A 7,351-nucleotide genomic window follows, 5' to 3' on the forward strand; every position below is an offset into this window, starting at 1 on the left:
AGGGGAGGTACCACCTTACAAAGCTTTCCAGGACCCAGAGATGCTTCTCAGTGGTCTTGACAGCCAGACAGAGGACACCTGACATGCCCTTGCATTCTTTTGCAGTCATCAGAAAGTCTCCAGAGATGAGTGAATTCAAATTCAATTAAGGAATTTTGAGTTCATTTTCTGTCTGTTTGACTAGTCTTCTTGTACCAGGAGAAGGACTGGACACAGTCGTAACTTCTCCAGTGAGGTTCTCACTGAGACGTTGATCGAGAATCCTGGGTGCTGGGAGTGCCCCACGTCCATCAGGGTAGTTGGGCAGTGTTCCAGTTATCTGCTTAACTCCCAAGAGTGCTTCTCTACTGAACAAGTGTGAGTGCAGATGTTTTTCTGTCTGTATCGCCATAATTATCTGTTCATTATCTGGTCTATAAATGTAAGTGTGAGAGCCTGCATAAAAGTGAAAGCCACTTTGTGTTATTCTGTACTCCTGTTGACTCATCTGGCTAAAATGTTTGATTTATTAAAGGCTGAACGCTGTGACAAACAGCAAAAGTCTCTAGCAGTGCTGTTGAGAGTTATTTTTCTCAGGGACGTTTGCTCATTGTCAAGGAGGGAATCAGTTCACTTAGCAATGAAGTTTTTGTCTATGTATAGTAGGGGCTTGGGTTTGCTCTTCCCTGATTTGTGATTTTGCAGTGTTAGTTTAAAATTTTTGAATTCTAAGGTTAATTTAAAGGTATAAAATTTGTAAAGGTTGCAACCCAGAGAAGTTTAAATAAAGGCTTGTTGGGTTATGATTAGTACAACTTCTCATGGCGTGTGTCAGGTGAGAGAAAGACTGCCAGAGTTTTCATAATTAACTGCTTTGTGGGCTGCCTTTTTCAGCCCTTCTAGCAAGCAGAGAATCATGTGGTCCTGAGACCTGCAACCTGCCTGCCCTTCCTGATAGTTTTACAGTGGGGACAGCACCCACTCTGGGGGGGGGGGGGGTTGGGAGGGGGGGAGGAGCGGGCACCAGTGGAGGGTATCTGTGTGGCCCTGGGCATGAAGCCAGATTTGGCCCTATCGATCTCCTGAAGCGGGCACTTTAAGGCTAGTGTTGAAGGGCGGGAGGAAGAGAGGGAAAACTGCTCTGGAGCAGATGTGAGATAGGGTAGTGGCAATGGATTTGCTAGGTAGGATAATAGGATCTTAGCCTGCTGAGATACAGGAGCCCTGGGCTGGGAGACGGGGGTGGTCGGAGAGATCAAGAGTAGTAAAGGAGGAGGATTAAGATCCTAGGGGCTTTGGGTAAAGAGGAAACATCTGTGAGGGAAAGCAACTGTTACAGAAAAAAAGTACCTTTAAATGTAAAAAGCCTAAATATACAGGATCTCAGACCATCTGCCTTGTTTCAGGGCAGAGTAAATGGTTAATGCAGAAAGGGGTAGGGGGTGTTGCAAGTTAATTATGAAGCAGGGAGAGATAGGTTTCTGTTGATTTTTACTGGCTGCAGACTGCTCTGCTGGCATAGGGATCTGGTCCGTAGCCTACCGAGTGTCTTATCTGAACTGCCCTAGACTCAAGGTCATAAGTTTTCTGCAAGCACAGTAAATCTTTCTCTGCCTTGTTTTGTTCCCTTTAGCCCTTCCAGTAGACATAGAGAAAATCTCATTGTCTAGCCAGATTTAAAAAATTCCTGTCTCTGAGCCTGGCAGGGCAGGGTTCTTGGGTGGGTGCTTCTTGGGCTGCATGGGAATGTTCAGAAAAGAAACTTTAAAATATAATATTTTATTGGCCTTACTAGAAAAGAATTATTTCTGTAGTCAAGACCAAATCTCATGATTTTTAAAGTACATTTTCTTGAAAGCAAAAGTATATCTAAAGTGTATTCATAAATGTCAATCTAAGAAATGCTGACTGTTAACTTTTGGTAATCATTAGAGGATTGAGGTTTCTAAGAATAAAGAATTCTAATACATTTTAAAGGAAAAAAGAAAGAAAAGGTCTACAAGTTGCTGATAGTGTCACAGTAAAAATATTAGAATAGCAATACTTAATAAAAGGTCTAAAGCATGGTTATACATTTTTAAAGGACACAGAAAAAGGTTTGAAGCTAATTTATAAAGATTATATATATAATAAGAAGAGACAAAGTAGGTTTCAGTACAGGCAGGAAAAAAACCCACAAAAAACAGTCAGGACAGGAGCAGGCATAGCTTGGGGAAAAGTGAACTCCCAGAAGCCAGGTAGTGGAGAGACAGAGCTGAAGCCCACAGCCACCCCAGTGATTTAGAGCTGGACAGATTAAAGATTCAGCCCTGGAGAGCCTGGTGAAAGAAGGCGGTTGTGGGGTGAGGAGAGCGAGTGGGAGGGGAGGTCAGACACCCAGAGCCAAGCAGCAGCAACAGTGACAAGCGGGGAACAGCAGACATTTACCTGACACTGGAGCTGCTCAGCTGCTGGCCAGTGAATAATGAGTGTTTTACAACAAACAATACAAGACTTAGGCCTTTGGCTTGCTGGCTACAGCAGTTAACTCAGAAGCCAGTAACTGCTACTAGCCTTCCAGCAGCCCCAGGAATAGAGCAATGAGCCTGGGATCTGTAAAAGCAACAGATAGAGCTGGTAAAAGTTTCCTGGTTGCAAATGTACTGAACGGGTTAAGACTTCAGCAGCAGCTTCTGGTATTGCAAGGAATTAACAGGAAGAAAACAAAAACATTCCCTGAGTTAAAGGGCTTCCAGTGCCTTGAACTCTCCCAGAGAAGCTAAAAGGTTTAACCTCTTAGACTAAGGGGTGGGCCAAGACACCCAGTTGGGGAGGGGGTGTGCAGATGCCCTGTTCTTACTTACAGAGAAACCTGTGGGAAAGGGCAAGGTCCCTGCCAGGAAAGAGGACAGGTGGGAAGGCAAGGGCCTGATGCCCAAGCCATCACAGGAGTGCTTTGCTACATATAAACTTGTCTCTCCCTAGAGCCCCGGCTGTGTTTGGCTTGCCACTAGGAACCAAGCAGTGGTGAGGGACAGGGATGGCAAGGCTCTGCAACTGGTAAACAGGGTTGAAAGGAGAGTATAAAGGGAAGGCACTTTCCATGGACCAGACAGCCTTCAGGATTTTCAGACGCTCCTAGAGAGTAGGAGTGTGAATGAGGGACTGGCTGAGACCCCTTTGGGTTAGGAGGACCGGAGGCTGCATATTGAACTTATAGACTGCAGTTTGCTAGGAAGAGGTCCAAGTCCAGTTGTATAGGAGTTAAGCTGCCTGTGTATAGAAAAACAACTTTCTCTTGTGCCAGAATAAGTTTTAGGGAAAATGGACAGACTGTGTTTGTGACTAGAAAGAACCAGCCACCACACACAGCCCTGACAGTGGCCTGCAGAAAACTGTATAATAGACTTAGATGATGCCTGCATCTTCATGGACATGACTCCAGAGAGACAAGGACCATTTTGCTTTGTGTGGGAAGGTAAAAATTGGACTTTAGTCACCTCCCTAATATGTTTGTATAGCCCTACCATGTGTCATGTTTGGTAGCAGAAGATTTAGCTGCCAGGAGCGGCTGCAGTGCCAATGTTATACTTCATTATGTAAATATATTATATTAACCTTTAATTCTCTTGCAGATTTGAATGCAGTTGCCAAAAGGGCAGGTGCCCAGATGGGCAAAGAATAATACCCGTCAGGTTTTGGTCTCTATTGAGAGACAGTGGCAGCCTCTGTACTGCCTTGCAAGCCTGTGTGACCATGCCCATGTTAGGGGTGGCACAAAGCTCTACTATAGGAAATTGGGGGAGGCCTATATGGAACAGAGGGGAGTGGTAAATACCAGTGCTCTGTCACAGGAATTAAAGAACTTATGAGGTGCTGTGACATGTGAGACCCTGCTAAGGGATAAAGCTCATGGGGAAGAGCTACTCCCTTAGTCTGTTCTGAGGGCATGTCACCCCTCCCAGAGACCATATGTAGTTTAAGGACAAGTCAAGTAGGGGGAACCCTACTACAGGGACAGCTGTGACTATCTATTTGAGTGTAAACACATTTTTAATTTCTTGCCATTTAAAGACAGTTACTGTTCTGTTATAATACTAAATATTACTCTAGAGAGTCCATAAAAAGGATTTGCAAGGAAAATCAGAAAATCTTAGAGCAGGTCAGTATATTTTCTCCTTATATAATTCCTCCAAAATTTGACAATATTTAATAAATAAATCATGGCAATACATTTCTTTGCATAAATTCAATAAGACTGCTTCCAATAGTGTTTTATTGACCGAAAACTTTGACCGGAGTGTCATGTTTTAAAAAGCCCTGTCTGAACTCTGAAGACTTGAAGCCAATAAGAGTGCCACGAAGAAAGCCTGGTATCCTGCTTGGAGCCCTAACAATAGCTGGTGCTGGAGCATCAGGCCCATACCCTACCATCACTGGCGGTTGGTCAGAGTAGAAGGGGAGCAATAAGGGTGCCTCTGCATTCCTGCAGGGCCCCCACACACTCTAGGCTGCAAGAGTAGGAGGGCTACTGAAATGAGCCTTAAAGCCTAGGGCATGGGCCCGGTTAGAGCCACTATAAGAGAGGAATTCACCCAACTCATCAGATACTGCAGGCACATTAAGTTTCAATCATGAAATTCTGGCGAAGATAGTCGTTACTGTTCTTATTGTTTATGCAAACAATGAAGCCAAATTAAATAAACATAAGCGTAATTTTAAGGAGAAAAATTCAATTTCAATATTAGTTATTAGAACTGAAATATTTTCTTTCCCTTCCACCAGACCATTTTTTGTAACTCTTGCTATTCTAATTGCTACAGTTTGTCTCAGCCAGGTCACAAATCCACCTCCTTCTGTGCCCAGGCCTCATCATCCCTCTGACAGACAGCAAGGATTTCTTGGCCCTGAAAGAAAACTCCATCACCCTTCAGCATGGAAGTGGTGAAAGGAACCACACCGATGTCCATTTTCCCTGAAAGAAATCAGAGCCAGGATTCTTGAGGTAATATATTAGGCAGTAAGACAGACATGAGCAGGGCAAGGACGATGAGCCAACTAGCGTTAGCAAATGTAACTAAATCTTTCCACCTCTACCTATGTGAGACAAGGGGACTCCCCAGAAGCAAGAGGAAACTAGGCTGTAGATAAAGCAGCCCAGGAGGCTGCCCTAAAACCAGTGGGGCTTTTACAGATTCTAGTGACTCTTCTAGACCCTGACCTACCTGACTAAGACAGAAACAGCCACTCCAGGTGGAAAGATTTAAAAAAAATTAATAAAAACTGAAATCCATAACCAATCTTTACTCAAGTTCTTACAGGCTTTATAGTCCACCCAAAGAGCAGTCCAGAAGCATTCTCTGCCTGTACCAACTTCTGATCCTGCTCATCCCTTCTACCCTGGTGACTCTGTTTGGGTAAAGAAATTTACCACCCAAGAACTGACTCCTACCTGAAGAGGACCACACACACTGTCATCTTGACCACCTCCATGGCAGTCAAGGTTGCCAGGATCCCGTTGTGGCTTCATCACACCAAGCTTATAGCAGCACGGGCAGAATAGAGAATCCAGGACTCTTCATCTGACCCACTAAAGCTGAGAATCTCTCACATGTACTCCGGGACCTCATTATGGGCCACTGTCTTATATACTGGTTTATTAACTTTATTCAACAGAGAATTCCATCAAGCTTATGGTCATATGGAGGTGGTATGACCTCCTACCCAACAGTGACCCACAAGAGTCAATGATTTGACTGATTTACATAAAACCAGTGGGGAATGAAGCATAGTAATCCCTTCTTTGGAAAACTGCTGTTTGAACTACTTTGTTATTATTGGTCTCTTACTCTGTAGGTCAACCCTGTTATTTTTAGACTGTAAAATAACTTTGTTTTTTTTTTGCTTGAGTAGAAAAGATAAACTTAATTGTCTGACCTTGAAAACTAGCCATCTAAGTGATATGCTTATATTGATGGCAGGTGCCTGTACAGATATGATACTCATGGTTACAAGTTGTCTGTATAGATATGACAGGTGTTTGATAGATATGATATGTACTCAAGGTTACAAGCTGTCTACAAAAATAACTTAGACAAAGAACTAGAAAAATATAAAGAGGAAATACTCCCTCCTGTGTTCAGAATTTGACAGAGGTAATCTGCTCTGAACCTGTGAGCCATAAAGATGACTCCTAACTAATTGGCTCATTAAGGCATCTTGTCCAGCTCACTGATTTGTGATACAACAAAAGGATGGTCTGAAATTAAAGTTTAACTAAAAGCAATTATGGTGGGTAGTTACATCCTAGGCCAGGGTGGGCTAACTTTTTGACTCGAGGGCCACAATGGGTTCTTAAACTGGACCAGAGGGCCGGAACAAAAGCATGGATGGAGTGTTTGTGTGAACTAATATAAATTCAAAGTAAAGGAGTGGAGTGGAGAGCAAGAGAACTGGATAGAACAGCCGGATCCGGCCCGCAGGCCGTAGTTTGCCCATGGCTGTCCTAGGCCAATATCTTCACTGACAAGGTCAACCTTTACCTTAACGGAGCCTATCTGTCTTTTTGCATCTATAAGAACATATCCTTGAAATGTCTGGGTAACTTCCCCTTTTCCAGATCCCTTGGAGCACAATCTAATGTGCCTGGGCTCCAAGACAGATACTGCAAATTCCTTCATTATCATGTTAATTGTTCCTGCACCCAACTAGGCATGTGTCTATCATTTTACTTCTTATCCAATCCCAGAGGTTCCCACCCTCCACCCCCGCTTTGCTTTATTCCCACCTCTCTAATATATCACCAATGGATTTCATATAATACACCTGTGTCCCTCCTTTGATTTCAATGTATGAAAATAGATGTAAGACCACCATTCTCCAAAGCACAATCCAAATGCATTGAGATATCGCTTCCTGGCAGTTGTTGACAGTTTGGCTCAAATAAATTCACAAAAATTATTTACACTTTTGAATGTTTTTTTACATAAACACCCACCTTCATTTTTGCAAGAAAATAACTGCCCCATGAAAAAAAGCATCTCTGTGTGGCTCACGTCTGCATCTGAGTCTCACAGAGGTGAGTCTGCTTGGCAGAATGTAAGTCACATTGTTACCAGAAAGGGGACCTGGCCCTGAGCGGGTCTGCCTAGTGCCTGCCGGTAGTGGGTAGTGTGTGGGTTCTTGACTTTGTGCAGGAAAAGTTTGATAACATGAGTCCAAGTGAATTTTAGAGGATGTTTATTAGAGCTGGGAAGTAAACAAGAAAGGGCTGGGGAAATGAGCCCAGGCTGGGCTGCTTTGGCTCACTAAGGAGTCAGAGAAATGGGGGCCTAGGGAATAGGTTCAGGGGGTTTCCCTGGATGAACTGCTACTACCCATTGCTGCTTTATTG

Source organism: Plecotus auritus, assembly GCF_963455305.1.
Source record: "Plecotus auritus genome assembly, chromosome: 2".
In the NCBI taxonomy this organism is placed as follows: Eukaryota; Metazoa; Chordata; class Mammalia; order Chiroptera; family Vespertilionidae; genus Plecotus; species Plecotus auritus.